General features: G+C 54.2%; 1 protein-coding gene and 1 non-coding gene across 2 annotated transcripts in view; one reads left to right on the top strand and one right to left on the bottom strand.

The window, feature by feature from the left end:
- AGO2 (argonaute RISC catalytic component 2) overlaps positions 1–21,978 on the bottom strand; it is a 111,454-nt gene that overhangs the window by 76,430 nt on the left and 13,046 nt on the right. The window lies entirely within an intron of this gene.
- LOC113248468 (U12 minor spliceosomal RNA) lies at positions 18,804–18,935 on the top strand. The gene has a single exon (XR_003313514.1). It is a non-coding gene; the product is annotated as a U12 minor spliceosomal RNA (small nuclear RNA).

Consider the following 21,978-nt stretch of genomic DNA (forward strand, 5'->3'; position numbering starts at 1 on the left):
GTACGACATCACAAAGCAGCCCTTTCCGACCCCCTGCCAAACCTAGAAGACCAAACCCAGCTTAAACCCCAACCGGCCGTGATGTTACATGTCTTCCTGTTTAGCCCAATCGCTTCCATAGAATCTTACCCAGGACAATCCCCTGCCCTTCCCCACCCCCTGCCAGGCCTGCCAGCCACCCCAGGACAGCACTTCCATCTCCCCGTTCAAATGAGCCCGCCACGTGGCAGGACTCCAGCGACCCTGTGCTCTCCGCGCAGGGGTCACACTGCACGCTGCAGCAGGCCCCAACTTAGCCTCCATCTGCCGTCTCCCTCCCCAACCCGTCCTGCTCCTCTCTGTGACCTGCCCCCCTCTCCTGCCCCGAAAAACCAGAGCTACCGCTGACGTCATCTCTCCTGGACCCTGCAGTGCCAGAGCCGTCCAGAGCGCCTGCCACCTTCTGGCGGGACCATCTTTCCGATGCGGCGGGTCACAAGGCGCACCTCACTGCCGACTTCCTTGTGACGCCTCTACCACACACGGACGCTGCCGATGCCAGAGTCCACTCGACCTTGGATTTCAGAGCTTGGCCGAGCTGCAGGTGCCACAGACCCCACGGCTGAGCCGTGAAGGTGTGCCAGCTGGGGGCTGCGCCTCTGCCGTGAGAACCCGTGGTGACGGGCCCCCCATCACAGGGATGTGATTCACACTCCCTGCGAGGTCCAGGCAGGCCTCTAGGTGAGAGAGTTCACACAGGCCTAACGGCGGCCCAGCCAGACGTTCTTGTGTTGTCTGAAAATCAAGACCGTCCCACTGTTTAGACAACGAGAGCAAACACAGCAGACAAGCCTGGCACCTTCGAAGGGACCTCCTGGACCTAATAAAGGTTATCCAACAACAACCTCCTGACAACAGCACTCCCACTAAAGGAGCATCAGCAGGATTTCTTTTGAGGTCAGAACCAAACAGTGAGGCTTGAAATCAGCCCCTCCACAGACTTTGGCACACGCAGTAACAAAAGACAAAGAGACAAACAGGTACCTTGAAACAAGACCGCGGAACCACCCCAGGTAGACGACGCGATCTCCTGTATAAAATCAAGACAGAATCCACAGACAGCCGCTAGAACAAAAAAGAACCCAACAATCTTGCTGAAAACAAAACTAAAAATCCACTGCATCCCTACACCTGAACAGCTACTAATTAGGAAAACCACGTTTCCAAAGATGCCACTTACAAACAACAAAAACCACAGGTACAAAGGAGGGACGAGGATAGAATCTGCCTGAACGATATTTCAATTAATTAGTCTTGTGCTCAGTGATCGTCTCCGCCATCTGGCCTCGTGTTAATGCATATTCTCCGCTCAGACCCCTGCCGCACGCTGGTAAGTCAGCACCACAGGGGCGTAAAGATCCAGAAACGCTCGCTTGTTGATAGGAAAAGGAAGTCAGAGGGGCACCTGGGTGGCTCAGTTAAGCAGCCAGCTCTTGATTTTGGCTCAGGTCGTGGTCTTGGGGTCATGAGATTGAGCCCTACATCGGGCTCTGCACTGGGGGTGGAGCCTGCTTGAGAGTCTCTCTCTCTCCCTCTCTCTCAAAAAAAAAAAAAAAGAAACCAGATTCTGGGTGGTTATTTGCTACTAGAATTGAGAGGGTGCGATGCGTAACTCTATTAATGATATTGCTCAACTAGGTAAGGCTATTCCCCAGCAACACCTCTGGATTATTACAATCTGAGTGCCAAGTGCCCAGACAAATAGCACCTCGGCTTTTCTGTAATGTTGGCAACACATGTGGCAAGGTAGGGATTTTCACCATTTTGCAGAAGAGACCCAGATGGACACAGGCGAAGTGACTCGCCCGAGGTCACACAGATCCATGGTGGCAGAGCTGGGACCTCTGATTCCAAAGTCTGGACTCTTCGGGAAGCCGCAGTGCCTCTTCCAGATGCCTGGCCGGATCAGGGTGGTCTGGAAGGGCTTGGAAGGGTAAGGAGCCCGTAGCTGGTGTAACATGGGGTGGCAGAGACTGGAAAGTGCTCGCACAGGATCGGGCTTTCCCATGCACTGTCAGTCAAGAGCACCAGGCGTCTGATGGCTATCCTGAGCCACACAGCCACTCACCAGGCTCTGCTTCTTAATGTGACGTAGGTCCTGAGTGTTCCGGAAGGACAATACAGCAGCGGTTTTAAAGAAGCCCAAACCCTTTGCCATTGAGAGCCGGGGTCCATGTACCCTCCCCTTGAGTCTGGGCAGGCTCCGGACGCCTTTACCAGCACGGCAGGGTAGAAATGGAAATGATGTTGGGGACTTGTGAGGCTGGGTCAAAAGAGGCCATGCAGCTTCCTCCTCGCTCCCTGGGAATGTCTGCTTTCCAAATACTTCCTCCTGACACGTTTCCTTGAAGAACTCAGCCCAAGCCACACAGAGAGGCCGCTTGGGCACTCTGGCCAACAGTCCCCACTGAAACCAGCCCTGGCGTCAACCCAGCCCGGGTGCCAGACAAGTGGGTGGAGAGGTCTCCAGATGGTCCCAGCCCTGAGCCACTCCATCCCTCCCGGCTGACGCGTGCTGGAGCAGAGAAGCACCGTCTCCCCTCTGTGTCCTGTCCAAGTTTCTGACCCACAGAATCCGTGAGCACAATAGCTGCTGCTTCAAGCCGCTCAGTCTGGAGGGCTTTTCCCACGGCAACAGGTAACGCAAACAAACACCCAAGTTTCTGTGGTGCCATATCAACCGGGACTTCCTGGCTCAAGTGCTGCTCCCCACAAGGGCCCCCCTTCAGTACAGACTGTTGAGATGTCCAACTGCCCCTCAGTCCTGTGACAATACGGAAGGCCATATGAGCACGTCTTAAATACGCATGCTGCTGAGAAAGGAGTCCTCTGTCAATCACGTCCTCACTCGCGTCAATGGGGGGAACTAACAACAGGCCTGGAAAAGCTGGGTCTCGGGCTGCCAACGGCACATAGCCCAACACAGGGAAGGGACATTCTGCTGCAAAGCGCCCAGAAGAATCGGGCTTCCAGATGCAGTGCAGGGCTCACAGGAAGGGACACCTCTACAGGCAGAAAGAAAACAAGAAGCTGGTCAGCTGAGCACAGGCGAGCTCCCCAGGGATCTGGGGCTGATGCAATGCTGGTCTCAACCTGGGCCCCATGTGTGACACAAATACCATGTGCTGACCGGTCCCACGCTTCCGGAGAGACCTCCAGCCTCCCGTGACCCCTCCAGCAGCCTGTCCGATGAGGCCAAAGGTCTGGCACCTCCCTTCCGCACCCTCCCCTCAGCTCTGGACTCCCTGGCTTCACAGAGGGCATCACACCATCAGAAGAGGGCCCCCCGCCCCCACCTCCGGGAGCCTCTGCCGTCGGGAGGAGCTACGGCGTCCTTGCCAGGCCCAGCCCTCCTCCACCTGCAGACCGGGGCCTGAGGTCAGGGACACGGCGCCAGCAATCCCTCCTTCTCCCTACCATAACTCTCCCCTCTCAACCCAGCTATTCCCAACAGCAGCCAAACACGCTGCACTTACTTCCACTTTAAACAAAATGAGACAAAGACCTACGAAAGATGTTCTAAGGCACGAGAGAGAAAAACGCAGATCAGCCATAAAGCAACCCCGATGAGACAGAAGCTGACTTGAACCATGCAGCACGCCCCACACACTGGAGTAATATTGCCCAAGTAGGAAAAGAAAATAACTCTCAACCTGGGAGTGTGTCCTCAGAGAAACTCGACAGAACGAGCACAAAAATGTTCACAGGTACAAAGTGCGACCCAACAGACGCGAGGAAGGAAACCATCTTTGGATCCCACTCCCCAGCCATCGATCGCGGGCTGTGTTCACTCGCCTCCTAACTCTTGCCCAGCTCTTAAGCAGACCGGTGCCCCCTCCCCACACGAGCTGCTCCTGCAAGGTCGCCACATCACATGGTCAACCCCGCACCCACCCGTGCCAGCCGCAGCCCCTGACAGTAAGTGGGTCACTCCTTCTCTGTCCAGGGCCGGCTGCCTGCAGCTGCTTCTCCTCCGTGGTCCGGCTGGTTCCTCCTGCCTTCTTGCCTCTTAGTCCTGGACCCCGCTTGCTACCCCTGCCCCACCCACCCACCATCCACAGCAGGTCCCTGGTGATCTCACATGGCTTCTAGCACTCTCTACATCCTGACCACTGGATGCCTCTCTTGTCCCCACGCCCCGGGGACCCTCCTGCTGCCCGCCAGCTGGAGGTCCAGTAGACACCACAGACTACATGTCCCAGATCAACTCCGTCGGACCTGCTGCCACGACTGCCCTCGCTCACACCTACTCCCCTGCCCTCCCTCTCTTGTGATCCGAGCTGGCCACACTAGGCGGTTCCGCGTCCTATCCTCCCATTCTCTCTGCCCCTCCCCAAACCAGGCAGACCCCCCGACTCCTCCAAACCCACCTGACAGAGTCACCAAGACCCTGCATTACCTCCCTCTCTCTCTCTCTCTCTCACACGCACACATGGTGTCTTCATCTCAATCACGAGGCCACTGCTCAGGGCCACAGTGTTGTCCCCCCTCTTTCCCTCACGTCTGGCCCATGTCTAAATCTTCTGGCCTCTACCTTTAAGACACTGTACCATGGACCTAGAATCCATCGGCTTCCCCCTCTCCACCGTGAGCACACAGGTCCGAACCTCCAGGAGGGGGGGTGACTCCAAGATCCCTAACTGCCCCCCCACTCCCCCCTCGTCTACACAGTAGCCAAGGGCTGGAGGGCAAACTCTGCTCAAACCCACCCGAGGCATCCTTGTCCGGAGGAGCGGCGGGGGCCCCAGCTTGGCCTCCCCCACCTCCTGCTCTCCCCTTGCCCCCCGCTGCTTCTGCCTGGGCCTTTCTCCCCCCAGACTCGCTTCCTTCACATGCCCCAAGGCCCGCTCGCTCGCTCACTCCCAGGTCTGTGTTCAAGTGCCACCTTCTCGGAGAGACCTCCTTGTCCTGCGCGCATCGCATGGCCCCGCCACCACCTCTGGCTCTGCCCGTCTCCGCGGCCCTGGCGGCGGCACCCGCAAGAGGTAGGTGGCCAGACTCCCGGGTCCTCTCTGCCCCCACCCTCCGTTCCCCTGCGGCAAATGGGCCTGTGGCCGCCAGGCTGCCCTGGGCCCGGGTAGGGCCCGTATGTTGAGCCCCAGGGTGACACTGCGCTCAGTGGCCCGCACACCCCGGGAGACGCCATGGACACGCAGAAACTTCTCAGGGGCTTCGTGCACCCCAACGATTCGGACCCTCTATAGCCACTGTTTTCTGCAATGAACACAGGAGAGTCTCCCCTCTTGTTTTTTTTAAAAGATTTTATTTATTTGAGAGAGAGAAAGCACGTGCAGGAGCTGAGAGGAAAGACAGCTGAGCAGGGAGCCTGCCCTGGGGCTCCATCCCAGGACCCTGAGATCAGGACCTGAGCCGAAGGCAGACGCTTCACCAACTGAGCCACTCAGGTGCCGCACTCGTTTTTTGTTTTTTTGTTTTTTTTTAAAGATTTTTATTTATTTATTCGACAGAGAGAGAGACAGCCAGCGAGAGAGGGAACACAAGCAGGGGGAGTGGGAGAGGAAGAAGCAGGCTCATAGCAGAGGAGCCTGATGTGGGGCTCGATCCCAGAATACCGGGATCACGCCCCGAGCCAAAGGCAGATGCTTAACCGCTGTGCCACCCAGGCGCCCCTGCCGCACTTTTTTTTTTTAAAAGAGAGTAAGAGAGTTTTGGGGCGCCTGGGTAGCGCATCGTTAAAGCGTCTGCCTTCGGCTCAGGGCGTGATCCCGGCGTTCCGGGATCGAGTCCCACATCGGGCTCCTCCGCTAGGAGCCTGCTTCTTCCTCTCTCACTCGCCTGCTGTGTTCCCTCTCTCGCTGGCTGTCTCTCTGTCACATAAATAAATAAAATCTTTAAAAAAAAAAAAGAGAGTAAGAGAGTTTTGTTAAAAAGTCAATATTAGGAAGGGAAAACTTCAGCTGCTGTTTATATGTTTTTTGTGATAAACATGGATTCTTGTTACACATCAAAATACTCCCAGCCTGGGTCCCTGCAGGGTCATGTCTGCAACGCTGCCACCAACAAAGGAAAACAAAAATATTTCCTCTCCTCAGCAATATACTTAGCAATCAAGCGTTTCAACTCAGACTTCAGTGTAAGAATACTCCCATGTGTATTTTCAATTACAATCCCTGTATTTTGTGTAAAGTAGTGTTATTTTAATGTTAACAAAACAAGGCACACATTCAATAATAAATATCGTGGTGCTATTACCAAAAAAACAAATCCCAGAATGTTCCTTATCCCAAGAAAAGCATCTGAAAAGACTAAGTAACATAAGCTTTAGCTTTGTTTCGAGTCAAATTTCCCTGCATGCGTTAGCAAGGCTCCTGCCTCAGAGACCCGTGGCTCAATCCAATTCCAGGGAGCGCTAATTCGACTGTAATCCCCTCACTTGGAAGGAGTACAACTCCCTGCGGGGATACTTAAAAGTAAATTTGCCAAACGACAGACACAGAAAACTCTCTCAATTGGTGCGGCCAGATATTTGAAATGTCACTCCTGAACACCGGCATCCTGTAGAGGTACAGTATTTTTTTGGGTCAGAATAATTAATTAGGAGTAAATTTGTTGAAAATCCAGCAGATAAAATCCCCAGGACTGTTGGGCCTCTTTAATCAATTCCTCCATAAGAGATACAAGCCCACAACTTAACATAAATAGAAACGTGCTCTGTGTTCTTCAACACTGACAAGAAATCAGTGGTACTTGCACATATCTTAGCTGATGGACTGTGCCAGATGCAGGGCACCGCCATCTTTAAATGACACAATTACGGCATTTTCCACCCACGTCGGGCTCCAGCCACTAGCTGGACCTTGCTTCGTCTGATACCTGTGAGGCAGGGGAAGGGGCCGCTTTCCCGGGTGCCCTCTGCAGCTGGTGAAGACTAGAGACCAGGTTGCCTGTGCCCTGGTGGACCCCATTTAGCATAAGGTGGGATCCTGGTGTCATTTTGGTTGGTCATGAGCCAATCAAGAATGCACACCTTGGGGCGCCTGGGTGGCACAGCGGTTAAGCGTCTGCCTTCGGCTCAGGGCGTGATCCCGGGGTTATGGGATCGAGCCCCACATCGGGCTCCTCTGCTATGAGCCTGCTTCTTCCTCTCCCACTCCCCCTGCTTGTGTTCCCTCTCTCGCTGGCTGTCTCTATCTCTGTCGAAAAAATAAATAAAATCTTTAAAAAAAAAAAAAAGAATGCACACCTTAACGTGAAGTATGCTGGTACCTTCAAGCTCAAAGCAGAGCTTGGAAATCTGGACTCAGGAATATGCATAAAATGACCCAGGGTCAGTTTTCTGAAATCGTATTAGACGTCACATAACATAAAACGGACCACCTTAACCATTTTTACACTGGACAATTCAGTGGCTTCAGGATGTTGTGCGGCCATCACCACTGTCTGGCTCCAGGACATTTTCACCGCCCCAAAGAGAAACCACACACTTCCCATTCCCTCCTACCCTCAGCCCCTGGCAACCCCTGATCTGCTTTCCTGTCTCCGTGGATTTACTCACTCTGGCGTCTCACATACACAGACCGTGCACGTGGCTTCTTCCCCTGAACACAGGGACATTCGTGTACGCTGTAGCTTTCACAGGCTCCCCGTGAGGAGCTCGCTCCTGGAATCAGCCCACTATCCACCTGCCTGCCCTGGCCAACGAGCAGGAGCGAGGTACCTGTGACGGCTTGGGGCTTTCAGAAGAACTGCAGGATTCCTGCCCTGGCGGGAGGAGACAGCGTGGAGCGGCACCAAGGGAGCCCCGGCCCCGCCAGCCCACAGCAGCGCAGACGCACACCCGGCAGGCCCAGAGCAGAGGCCGTCAGGAGCTCCAGTGTGGGGGCGAAAGTAGAGGATGCAGGGAAGACGTGTGTCCCTAAATCCACCGGAGCGACCGACGCTTGCTCTGCACTGGGGAAAGTCAGAAGCGCACAGCCCCGTGGGCAGCTCCTCGCTAGGAGTTAACCTCCGCAGAGACGCCAGTTACACGAGCAACCACGGCTGACTGTGAGTACAGACACTAGTGCAAACACACCACTTCTCGGGCGTCCCCGTCCTTGATTGCACGTCTCCAGTGTCCTCATTTGTTAGGGACCACACTGAGTACGTGTGGATAAATGACCACGTGCAGGATTTCCTTCAAATTGTTCCCGTAAGGAAATAAACTGGCCACGTGGTAACCCTGGTTGAGGCCGAGGGAAGAATGCTTTGGAGACCATCAGACTGTCGGCTTGCACACATGAGGAAGTGAGAAGTACCGCAGAAAGTCTCAAAGACGTAACGGCATCGGGGCCGGTGCTCAGGGCGGCTAGGACGGGACGCCTGCCCGGGCTGTTCCCAGGGTGGGGCGGGGGGGGGCACCAGGCGGTGTGGATGAGCACGCGTGCATCTTCTGGGGGGTGGGGAGGGCTGGGGCTATCCCCAGGGCTTCGGGCTGCTCAGAATGTGCCTGGCCAGCTTTGCCCCCCACCGTGGCACGAGGAGCCAGGGCCCAGCGAACACCTCCTCCGGCCATCTCCCCCCAGACTGCAGACTTGAACAGGAACACGAGTGACGACAAATGGGGCTGAGGAAGTCGAATGAAAGGGGCCTTGCAAGCAACGGGGGGAAAGCGACGAGCCTGCCCAGAGGCCTCCACGGCGGCCCGAGAGCAAAGCGAGAATGGGAACCTCGTGGCTCTCGTGCAGGGGAAGCTGCCAGGCTCGCTGAGGACATCAGTAAAGGGACAGGCCAATGAACTCCTGTGGGGGTAAGCAGTGTCAAAAATAACTGCTTGCCCCACTCTGCTATTAATACTCCCTGCCTTCAAGTCTGCAGATATACGAAATATGGCCAATATGACAAATTACGCAGAAGGTCCTTTTTTTATGATTATAAATTGTTATGTTCACGGTAAGAAATTTACAAGTCAGGCAGGCTTACTACTAAAAATATGGCATGATTTTCCCATAATCACATACACAGAGAAAAGCCATCAATGCACAATGTCCCTCCAAACATCAACTACATTTCTGATTTGCCTAAAGGAAGCAGACAGATTCTAACTCTAGACGGGGGCTCAGTGAGATCCCTCAGCAGACCGCTTCCAACACGAGGGGGGTCCCACCCACTGCGCTCCCTTCCCGCAAAGCAAACGTGGGACAACTGGAACACTGTTCAACAGCTGATGCCTCCAGCACAGCGTGAAAAAACAGAAAAACTGCCCTGTATATCCCCTGATAAAATTGTCACACACATTTATAATTTTGGAAATGCTTCAAGGCACAGAAAATTAAGAATGTTATAATTTAAAAATACAATAATTGGAAACAACCCCAAATGTCTTGTCAAACGAATGGATAAAACAGAATGTGGTATATCCACGCGATGGAATATTCTTCGGCCGTTAAAAGGAATGAAGTCCTAATAACCTGCTACGACACCGATGAACTTGGAAGGTACTCTCAGGTGACGGCAGAGGCACAGAGTCCACATCTGTACAACTCTCTTTGCATGAAACGTCCAGAATGGGCAACTACACTGAGACAGAAAGATTAGCAGTTGTCAGCAGCTGGGCGAGCAGAGAAGAGAGAGGCAGCCAATGGGTACGGGGCCTCGGTGTGGGGGGTGACAGTTCGGGGCTCACAAACACTGTGAATGTTCTTAAGGCGCTACTGGCACGCTGTCCAACGGTGAACTGTAGGTCACACGTACGTCACGTGCCTGTGGCTAGTGTTTAATCACCGTGCGCTCTCAGCACCGAGCGCCCCACGCCCCGGGACAGAACCGGCGCCTTGCTGCGCGGGCCGCGGCAGGGAGCACGCCCGCCCGACTGCGTTATCAGCACGAACATCCTTCTCATCTTTAACCATAACACACAAAACACAGTGGTCACCTGGGCTTTGTGGGCTGTGTCTTGAAAAAATAAAGCTGTTATAAAAGGCAGGCTAAGCTTCCGAACGTGGATTCTGGCCTGTTCTCTCCCTCCGTTAACAGGCTTCCTGTATGCCCCTCAGCACACACTCTGGGTGTTCCCGCCACGTTTCAGGGTCGGAACCCCAGTCCTGCACAACCAGCCCCCGCGGCCTGCACTCTTCTTCCCAAGCACCAGAGGACTCCCCGACAGAGTCTCTGGGCCCTCCTCCTGCGGCTCCGCAGGCCCAGCAGGCTGCCCGCAGGCAGGGACACAGCGGAGCGCCCAAGCAGACAGCACTCGCCGAAACCCCAAGGAGCAGTCATGGGCTGAGGCAAGGTCACGGCAGGCGTCGTGTGGCAACCTCGCCGAGAGATGCTCGCTCGTGGCCACGGGGCTCCAGGAAAACCACTGAGTCCCCTGCTCGGCCGGCAGAGCGTCTGTGGTTTGGGTCCACTGATCTACCATCCCTGAAACACCCAGAAGTCCTACATGCTAAGGGAGCCAGATGAGAGCAATAAGGGACGGACTTTTCTGTAGGTTTAGTACTTTCCAGTCACTCCAAAGAGTGATACTAGGGTCATCTGCTGGGTCACAGAGCAGAGTGCTCCAAATGGTCCCATGGGCAGTCCAAGTGACCTCAGGGAGAGTCCTCCCATGCAGGACTAGCACAGCTGAGCAGAGGAAGAGACCACGAAGACCTCATCTGTCCATCTGTCCGTCTGTCGGTCCACGGTATCCAGTGCTCCTCCTTCTCACTGTACTGTGACTTCTCTCTATGCCCACCGGGGTGGGACCTGTTGACATCACCTCCCAGGGACCCCAGCCACTGCTGGCTGGCTCCATGAATGCTGACCGTGGGCTACAGCAGTGCAGGGGTCAGAGAGGTGGAATCAGGCTGTTCTGGAGCAATGAGATAAGCTTCTGACTGGACAAAAGACCAAGGCATTCTCACTTAGCTGTTTGGCAAGGCTTCATGAGAAACCCCCTTTGAGCAGATCCTGGAAAGAAGGAATTTCCAGCAGCAGGAAATGGGTGGGCAGGACGGGCACCACGACCAGGGGATTCCAGGGTAGCATGAGCAGAGGCACCAAGGGCACGAGGGCAGAAGCCGGAGAGGCTGGCGTGAGCCTGGTGAGGTCATACTGGGTCGTGATGCCAGGCTCCAGGGGCTTCCAGCATGTTCTATAAATAGCTGGCAGCCTCTGCAACGGGCCGAGGAGGCAGAGTGACCACAGCAGGGCACCGTGGCCCCTGTCCACCACCTCTGCCCTCCGGCCGCAGCTCCGGCCACACGAGGCTTGGGGTGCTTTACCTGCCCTGTGCCCTCCACCCCACCCGGCACACAGGTGTTGTTCCTGCTGGCTCTACTGTCCAACAACACCTCCCTGAGCACCCTAACGATGGACTCCTTGCACCGGACGCACTACGTACCTGTCCCCTAGTTGTCTGACCCCCACCCAGGGCACAAGCTCCCTGAGAACAAGAACCCACTGTGTGTGTCGGCCTCTCGCCGGCATCTAGCACAGGGCTCAGCACACAGCAGGTGTTCCAACTTTGAGAAAGGAAGGCGCGGTAACAGACTACGGAGACACAGGTCAGAAGCACGAGGGGCGGTGAGGCGAGGGCCCTGCCCTAGTCCTGGCAGCAGACAAGTCCTGGCAAGGTTTCGGGCCTGTCCCGGGGCCGGGGCTACGACAAGGCAGCAGATCAGTCAGCAAGCTCTTTTCCGACGGTTTTCAAACACTCGAGGTGAATGCCTACTGGTTGAGAATCAGTTAGAACGCTTCCCTCTATGTGGGTCACACCACTCACTCATCTTTTTCTAGAGCAGGTCAGAAGCTACTAGCAAAAGCACATACCCACCGTCCTGAACTGCAGCCACCGAGACCAAGCCTTATGCGGGCACACCCGCCAACTAACCCCGAGTGGGCTTCCGGCCGTGCCCTGGGAGAAAGGGACAGGACACTCTACGTCTACATACGGCGGCCACAAGAACCAGCAGGGGAGGGGCAGGGAGGGGGGGGTCTTCCTCCCACGTCCCACAAAACTGTTCTAAACGCATTCTGGGTTCTAGCCCGGAACGGAAGCCACTTCCGGACTGCGAGCCTTCCTCAGGTGAAGCCCCAACTCCAGGTGCCCCGAGAGAGCGAGGAACACCCGCCTGCGTCCCCGGGTAAAGACGGAAGATCCCTCCACGGAGCAGTTCTACAGGCACTCCCACAGAAAGCACCAACAGAATTCACCGAACCAAAGACACCACTCAGTGAAGCTGCCTCTTTCCAAAAAGAAGACTCTGTGACCCGAGGGGAGCCCAGCTCCTCCGCCAACAGCCCAAAACACCCCCAGCCCAATGGGCCCCACTTCCTTCCGCAGCCGGGGCGGGGAGCCCTCCTCCCACCCGCCCCCCACACCGGCTCCGAGGAGCGCGCCTCCGAGACCTGGCAGACGCGGGCGCAGCCCCCAGCCCCCCGAGCTGTCGCAGCGAGACCGGCCGGCCGCACACACGGGAACCCCCACGACAAACCCGGCCCCCTCCTCGGGCACGTTTACTACAGCACGTTTGTGAGGCCGGACGCAGCTCAACTCCCTGGACTCTCACAGCCTCTGCCGCCGGCGCTGCACACGGACCGCGCCGCAGAGGGAGGGAGAGCAGAATTCAGGATCCTCCTGACTCAGCGATTCTCGGGGCGGCCCAGGAATTCCGGGGGTCCCCGGAGCCGCGAGGGGGGTTCCCAAGGTCAGAAGCATTTCTGGCATAACGCGTAACACGCTCCACACACGGACGCTCAGGAGCGGAGACGGCGGGTGCGGGCGCTGACCGGGGAGCGGCTCACCCGGGGAACATGCGGCCGCCGTCGGCGGGGGAGCCAGCGACCCACTCGCGCTCCGGGTGAAGCGACGCACAGCAGCCGCTCTGTGACACACGGACTCTTCAGCCTCGGCCGTCTCGCCGTATGGAGGAAAGGTTGCGGCGAGGGCGTCAGGCCGGGAGCGGAGCTTCCTGTCCCAGGGACGACGGCTTGGGCGGCGGACAGACGTCCTCGACGCCGAACCAAGGGGCCCTGCGCTCCCGAGATCAGCCGCCCGGGTCTGAGGCAATGACGCAACTCAAGCCTGAACGAGAAAATTCGAACCGTGGGAAACCTGTCGTCGCCATCGCGCGCTTCAAGATTCCAGATCCTGAGAGACTTCGGCTATGCTGCACGGGGACCTCCGGGGGCGGCATGCGTGTCTGTGTGCAGTGACACAGCCAGCGTTTGGAAAACCCGCCAACACAGGAAAGCGAGACTGCCCAGTGAGGCCGCGTGACCCCCGGATCGCACCCCGCTAAGCTCGGGGCCACTCTGCGTCCCACGTGGCTTCAGTCCCCGCACCGCAACCAGCTTCCACGAAGGCACGCCTGGTCGAGGGTCGCCTGGCTGCTGCAGTGGGCCGAGCGTCCAACTCTGGATTTCGGCTCTGGTCGTGAGAGCAAACCCCTTGTCAGGCTCTGTGCTCAGTGGGGAGTCTGCTCCCACCACCCCCCCGCCCCCCACCTTGCTCATACTTTCTCTCTCCCTCTCAAAGGAACGAACTACTACCGGTCGAGTTCTGGCGTGTGGTAGCAAAGAATCAGATCCACGATTATCTGAAAAGGCTACGAACATATTCCTCCCTTTCAGCTACACATCTGTGTGGGGTCAGATTTTTTCTCTTATACTTCACCAAAAATAACAAATTCCAGTAGACTCAATGTGGAGGCCAACTGCTGCTTGTTTTTGGCCAAATCTTAAGGAGATTTATAAGAAGTGTGAAACATATCGCTCTTTTCACTACATCTTTTTTGTTTTAAAAAATTATCTTTCATAAAAATACTATCTATTAATACACATCGGATTTTTCATTGTCTTTATGGCCCATTATTTTTTAGACTCCTTGGTTTTCACTTCTAATACAATGAACATTAATAGACAGAACCCACATAAACAAAGGGTCTTTGGGGTCCTTGATCATCTGAGACCACACAGAGGTCCTGCTGCAGAAAGCTTTCAGAACCACGGTCTGAACGTCCCATTCTGCGGTGTGGACCGTCATCCAGACTATTTTCTGAGAACACAGGGGCTCTGCCTTGGGTCTCTCTGGGCAAGACGGCAGCAGCCGCAGCTCTCGGGGGCACGCCGAAAACCCGAACCGCTGAGGGGCTGCCGACGTGTGTGGTCCGGTCTCCGTCCGACGGCAGCAACAGCAACCACACGGGTCAGCTGGTGGGTGGCTGGTTTGCAGCGACCCAGCCAGCAGGGCTCGGAGACGCGCTCACCCCCGTGCGGCGTCTCACTGACACCCGCGGGGAGGAGGACAGACTGCACCAGTCAGTCAGTCCCCTCTCTCTAGGAAACTGCCAACCATAGAAAGTGTCAAGAGAACAAACACAGAGTTAATCATTAATACACGTGGAACCAGTCCATGCTTGTCCCGGAGCAAGCGAAAGGATCCACGGACACCTCAGGGCATGAAGTTAATTTACAAAGGTCTTCGGGTTCACTGGGTTATATTCTCCACCAACAGAAACCACCCAGAACGGAGAGGGGGGCAAGTAGCTGTCTGTGTGAACACTGAACTCTGGGAGTCCTGTCATAGGGACCGGCGCACAGTTCTGATGCTTTGGGGAGGGGGAGGGGAGACGCTTTGGCAGATCATCACATTACCTTCAAGTTTATTCAGTTACTTCAGTTTAAACAACTATTTATCAAGTGCTCAACTCAAAAGCAGCAAACATCATTCACTTCACCAAATACATAAAATTTCACGAGGGAAAAGAGTTGAGCAAACAGCTTTCCCGCCCAGCTAAGCTGGAGGATTACAGGCCTGATGACCGGTCCTCACCAGCCCCGGGGGCTCGGCCGGCGGTGATCCAGCAAGAGGAGAGAGGAAATCACCTGCACACTTTTGGAAATGCCAGAAAGTCTGCCTTCCTCTTCCCATTTTACAGCTCAATCGTAAAACCACCCGCCACCCAATTCAGGGGCACTAACGTGCCAACTGCACACACAGACAGCAATGCCACCGGCCCACTACGGAACCGGGTCTGGACGTGCAGATGCGCTCGACGACACGGGCTAAGTGAAGGTCAGTGCACCAACCACAGTGAGCAACATACAGCACAGACCAGGGGCGCCCCAAACAGCCACCATGGCTCACGGTGCTCACGGCTCACAAACAGTGTAGCCCTTTTTGTTCCCATGTAAACAGAGGGGGAGACCATCTCGGGGTCCCGAAGCTGTGCTTCAAAAAGGCCTTTCATCCTGTTACCCAATTCTGGTCAACATCCTTCAGAAAAGCGTAAAGAAGGGGCGCCTGGGGGCTTAGTCTGTTGAGCGTCTCCTTTCGCCGCAGGTCATGATCTCAGGGTCCTGAGATCGAGTCCCCTGCCCCACTCTCTGCTCGGTGGGGAATCTGCTTCTCCCTCTTCCTCTGCCACTCCCCCTGCTCATGCTCTCTCTCAAATAAATAAAATCTTAAAAAAAGAAGAGCATATGGAAGTACTGTCAGAATTCAGTGGCAGAGGTAGCTCCAGAAAACGCCTGAGATATTAACAAAGGGTGGTTACGGAAATTCCCCCACAGTGCTCAGAGCTCTGCAGGGCCAGCCTCACGAAGCATACCAGAGGGCATCACAGATCCATGGTAAAAAAAAAAAAAAAAAAAAAAAAAAGCAACAGGGGTAAAACTCAAACCAGTATTCATTAATTCGAAAGAGCATTCTTTAAAAAATTTCAACTGACTACTCTTTAATTAAAACACTGGAAAATCCAAACCCAGTCATTCCAAGTCGATGTTTTCCTTTATTCCTTGGTGAAGGTTATGCTACCACAGAGTTCTCTTGAAGGGTCCTCTACATTTGCATAATTATGGCAAAGCAACGCAAGCTACTCTCCTTGTGTGTTCGACCCCTGGGGCAGGTGCACTGGCCTGTCCCCATGACACCCATGGGGTCAAGGTCCTGGAACGGGCAGGCAGCTGCCCAGCTCCACGTATGGGCTCCGACACATCTTGCTCTCGGCCCTGCGCCTCCATGTGCCTCAGTTGCCTAACCTGCAGCACGAACTGGGATGTGTCGACACAGCTAAAGCAGGTGCACAGCAGGCAGGACAGCCACGTGAGCTGCTGTTACTGACCCGACTTCCTCCCTCACCCCCGACAACTTCACTCTGCAGCTCACGTCACTTCCGGAGCCTCCAACTGCACGTTGTGTGATTCTCCTTCCCATCTTCATCACACACAGGCCTGCGGCCATCCCTGTGGGTCCCTGCCACGTACCTATTCACCACCTTCCGCACACTTCCACTATGAACTCGCCTCAGTCCTGTAATCAGGCTGTAAATAGCACTCCCAGGCTAAGGCTAAAGGCACTGATTTGTCAAATACAAGCATTTAAAACAGACATTCTTAAAGTAAGTAGTGAAGTGGATGGTGACAGGGCACTGTGCAGGCTTCTGGTCCTCATGGCCCAGGAGCAGTCGGCCAGGGGTCAGCTGCCACCAGCTGTCTGCACCTGCTCTCAGTCCCCGGGCCCACAAGGTGCCAGCGGTGTCTGCCTAGCACACAGCACAGCTTCCGTGACACCGAAACACCATCTGAGCAGCAGCAGCTCGAACTCAAAGCCAAAGTACCAAAATGAAAAGGGAACCTCTCGACTACCTGATCAATAGCTGATGCTGTAGGAACAGAAGGACAGCACATCAGGTCAGAAATCGCTCTGTGGACTGCAGCAAGTTCAGGGGCAGGGGGCACGTGCGAGAAACACAGGTTAAATGAAGTTTAAACATGTTCAGGGTGGTTCTGGAGGTTGTTTTGTTTTTAAAATCTAGACAAGCCTCCTGCAAGTGTCCATTTCCAGGTCTCTCCTTTGTTACAGGCAGAGATGTCCCCCTTCCCTGCACCCCAGATCCCATCCACACCGAGGCCTGCTTCCAATTAAGACACACTATTGAGTTACAGTGCTAACGTGTCTGCTTTGTTTCTTCTGGGGCTTTGTTTAGAAAACAACTTTGACGGTGTCCAAACAAACAACCAGGGCCAAATACGGGAAGAGTCACTTAGAAGAATCAGAAAAATCTGTTCCCATTCAAAGAAGGGCGTTTTACGAGAAACACGTGCCACACTCATCTGTGTCGTTCTGCCATCTCTAATCCAGGCAGCTCAGCTGGGAGATGTGCCTTTCAGGAGCACGATGGAAAATTCTGTGGACGGACAGGCGCGCTGTCCTGCGGGGCTCAGTGCGGGGTCTTTGGGGGGCTCTACAGCACCAGCACCGAGTCATCCACATCCCTGCACAGGCACCCCGCAGCCGGCTCGGCACAATTTCTACAGCCCATCATCCAGGCCAGAGCGAAAGCTCCCCGAGTAACCCCACCACCTGCCATACCAGCACCCCGCTTTAGGCAGCCCTCACCAGCCCCAGGCAACACACAACCCGCACAAACTTACCGTGCAGCGTAATTTCCAAATTCCCCAAGAAGCGCATACTTCCCCCCCCAAAGGAGCTGCATCATTTCTCCTACCCACGAAAATAATCGCTCTTATAATAAGTAATATGCACTGAGCACATGCTAGGCACCAGGAGGCATTTTCCATGTAGTAACCTATTTTGCTTTCACAGTAATAACTGTTAATTATGATAATCAGAACAATTAATTATACTACATAATTAATCATGATGATCAATAATTAAGATAAACAAACATATCAAGTTATCTGTTATAACTAAATGTCTCTATATTATATATAAAATATACCATATTAATTATGCTGATAATTCCAGGATATGTAATTTTATATTAATAGTTATTCACTATAATAACAAAAATTGGTACTTTCATTATCCCCACTTCATAAATGTTTCCTCACCGATAGCCAATGTGATGAGAGAAGCCAGGATGTGAACCCAGGGACAGCACCATTCCTCTCTACCGTCAGCCTTGGGGTAGGGCACCCACAAGGCAGGAGATTAGCAGGTGTCATGGAACCCCCCCCACCATGAATGAAGTCAGCTTACTGTAGGGGCTTCTGTGATCAACCCCTTAGGGAAGACATTTTAGCATTCACTGTTTATACCTCAGTGCCTATGTGGTTTTACTAAGCAGTCTATTCCCCCACCCTACACACACATGCACACACACACACGTGCACACACACACGCACCCTCCGCCTCCACATCTTCTCAACCAGAAGCCATGCAAGGTGCTGCAGGTGCAGCCGTGAGACACAGTCCGGCCCTCTGGCAGCTTCTAGTTAGTGAGAGACAGACGCCAAATCACCCCCTCAACACTTCCCCAGGGACTGAAAAAGTGCTCTGAAGGAAAGGGGGTGTGCTAGGCGTACGCGGAAGGAGGATCATGAAACCAGCAGCTAACAGGACTGCCTACCACAGACCATTTATAACCCACAGAATCCTCCCAGGTCAGGAGGAATGTCCACGCCCGTTCCAGCTCGAGAGAAGACTGAGGCACAGGAGCCGTGCTGCACAGCAAGGGGGCCCGGAGTCAGGAATCAGGCCCCAGCTGCCTGTGCTCACGGCCTGTGTCCCGTGGGGGGCCACCACCTGACCTGCACGTACGGCCATCATCTTTTCACTTTAAACACGGGTGCCTCCGCCCCACATGCTCAAGATACTAGGTGAACGGCAGCAACATAAAATTAGCAATGTAGGTGAATCCCAGCTGCCAATACACGTGAAGGAGAAAAAATGTCTAGGGGCGCCCAGCTGCCTCAGTCGGAAGAGTGTGCGACTCTTGAGCTCAGGGCTGTGAGCTCGAGGCCCACAGGTGTAGAGATTACTCAAAAATAAAGTCTTCAAAAAAAAAATAATAAAGACAAGAAAAAAAATGCCTGATTCTTAAACTTATGAGTAAGGAAAGTAACAATTTGGGGTGGTGCCCAGATCCTCACTGCTAATGTGAGACGGATTTCTGAGCGGAGCCAGTATCTGCCCTCCCCCCTTCCCCACTGGAAGAGCAGACTGGGATGAAGGTCATGAATGGGGCTGAGAAGGTGGGGGCGGGAGAGAAGAGGAAAAAAACGTCTGGAAATAACCTCACACATATGAACTCTTCCTCCCAAGGATTATTATGGGTGACTTTTTTTTGTTTATTTCAGTATCTTCTAAATGCTTTGAGATGAGATGTATTCCTCTTATCATGAAGAGAAGAATTTTTGGAAAACTGGAATCAGGAGGCCACACTGCCTGGGGTGACAGCCCACACCAGGAGCGGGGTGCGTGGAGCCCCCACAGCGTGGTGCGGAGGCCAGCACGCCTTCTCCGATAAGGGCCGCGGCTGCTTATCCTGGAAGGCCGCCCCCCAGCCTCCTCTATCGCTGACCCGGGCACACAGAGTATCTCCATGTAGCAGAGGGCGTCACCTGGCACCGGGCAGCAGCTGTTACCAAGTCCTTTTCAGGCTCTGGCGCATACTTGGTAGCAAGTCTTTGTAGCAACTCCGCGAGTCCGCGAGCAACACCAAGACCAATCCCATAGGCAGGCTGGGGGTTCCGGCTCTCCTCACTTTGTTTCAGATTTTTAACTGCAACACTAATAACAATCTTGCTTTCCACTCAGACTACTCATTACCCTCCACAGACACTGAACCGAATTCTCATACCCTAGAACGATGGCAAGGACACGAGACAAACAGAAACGCCATGTAGCACAGGTGGGCTCTGAAGGCACAATGCAGACGGCAACTGTCAGAGAGAAGGGAGCAGAGGGGAGAGGAACCAACGGAGGGGCTCTGGAAGACGAGGCTCTGACCGCACATTATTTGGCTAAACATGTAAAGAGCCGTGTGCAGACATGGGTCCGCTGGTCCGTACATTTGTTTCTCCCACGGATACCGGTTAGCAATTCCGAAACCACTTTCTGTGCACTAGGTCTGACCAAATATGCCAAAATATCGTGCAGAACGAGACGCAGACTTCTCACTACCTGGTACAGAAGTTACAAACAAGGGGAGAGGAAAGCAGAATAAACCTTGTGGTACTGGACTGGTTTCAGAAATATCAGCATGAACTCACGGGTTTTCATATACAGACAGAAGGACAGACAAATCCAGATGTGTGTGCATGTGTGAGAACACATACATATATTTCCTGGCTGTGTCTACCACAAGGACACCCCAACAGCCAAGCACACACCCAGGGCCCCGGTCTACCTGCTTACACCATTCTCCAATAAAAGGAACAAGGACTCCCTGACGGAATGGACCGGGTAGAAAAAATACGTGAGCCTAGAGCGGCTTCTAAGTCCAAACGGGAAATACTAAAACGTGACGGGGGTGCGTTGAAAGGGCTCCACGTCAAGGTCACAAAAGACAAAGCAAGGGACTGTCACAGACTGGAGGGTGCAAGAGACGCGACAATAAATGCGTGGGGGCCTCTAGGCCGGACGAGGTCCCGACATGGACATGGTATGTCCAGAAAACAGACATCATTCAGACTAACAGCCAAGCGGGATTAAGATCTGTAGCTTAGGTAACAGCACTGCTGCAGGAACGTCAACTTCCCGGTGTTGGCAACTGTCCCATGATTCCGTAAGATAACCGTAGGGGGAAGCTCGTACGGGAACTCCGTACTACTTTAGCCACTTCCCCCAAGTCTCAAATGATGTCAAGATACATGGTCAATAGAATATCTGGGAAGGCAATGAAATGAAGCTTCAAATAATGGAGGACAGGGGGAAGGGGAGAAAGAGGTGAGCAAGGCTGGACCGAATTGGTGAGTGGAGTGATGGTGCCCATCACCATGGGGGCTCCCATTTTCTCTTTTGAGAAAGAGACATTTGAATTTTTCCTTATGAACAAGCCCTTTAAAACTTTTTCTCAAAGTCTGCAAACAACGAAAATCTGATCACTTCCACTCATGCCCTGCAGCAGCCAGGCAACCCAAAGTCAGCCATCTCCAGATACTGTCCCCATTTGCTCCACCCACTGCCCTAAGCACCTGCCCGGTGGGCCGCGCTGGTCAGCCCCGAGCCACTTCCCATGTGTTCTCTACCTGTGGCCAGCGGGACCCTTAGAAACACACACGGTACTTCTGCTGGCATTCAGGATGACGAGCACTGCGCCCAGGGCAGCCTCCACCCTGGGCCTGTCCAGCCCCCTCCCAGGCCCAACAAGCCATGCTCCCTGTCATATGCCCTCTTGGCTCTGGGAACGTGCTCTCCACCTGACCTGCACTAAAAACATCTGCCCTTTTCCATGGATTTGTGGGTGACCCTTTGATTCATGTCTGTGTTCACGACTCAGACACTGAGCTCAGAGGGCAGAAGCTGCCCGAGTGTGGATTCACTGCTGTGTCCCCCACGCCAGGTACGATGCCAAATGCATAGCTGGCACACCATCCTTTTTCCCAAGAGTGAACATCTTTGCCATTAGACATACGGGCCTGAAGCTGGGTACTGAACTCTCGGAGTCTTCCCTGCCCTATTAAAGTACACTTAGCTTTGCTGTGTGCTCCTAGTTCTCCAGGCCCAAACACACTCTGAATCCTGGCAGGAAGACTGGACACTATTTCACAGCTACCCAGCAGATCTGGGCAAAACGTACTTAAACCTAATTTTTTCTTTGCACGAAAATGGCTTATTACATTAAGAATTTCATTCTCTAAAAGGCAGCGATAACTGTAAGTACCGGTAAGGACGTGGGGAAACCGGAACCTTCGACACTTGGTGGGAATGTAAAATGGTGCAGCCGCCGTGGAAGACAGCCCGGCAGCTCCGCGGTCGCAGAGTACCACCCCGCGATTCCACTCCCAGGTACGTGTCCAAGAGAAATGAAAACATATTTCCACGCACCAACTGGCACGCGAACGATCATGGCAGCAGCATTCACAACAGTGGAAAGGTAGAAACAACCACACGCCCGCCAACAGAACAAATAAACAAACTGTAAGCCGTGCTTACAACGGAGCACTTGGGCCTAAAGAGGGATGGGGGCGACCCAGGCCCCGCGAGCCTGAAAGACGCCGTGCTCCGTCAAAGCCGGACACAGACGGTCATACAGTTTAGGATTC

The sequence above is a fragment of the Ursus arctos genome, unplaced genomic scaffold (assembly GCF_023065955.2).
Source record: "Ursus arctos isolate Adak ecotype North America unplaced genomic scaffold, UrsArc2.0 scaffold_6, whole genome shotgun sequence".
Classification (NCBI taxonomy): domain Eukaryota; kingdom Metazoa; phylum Chordata; class Mammalia; order Carnivora; family Ursidae; genus Ursus; species Ursus arctos.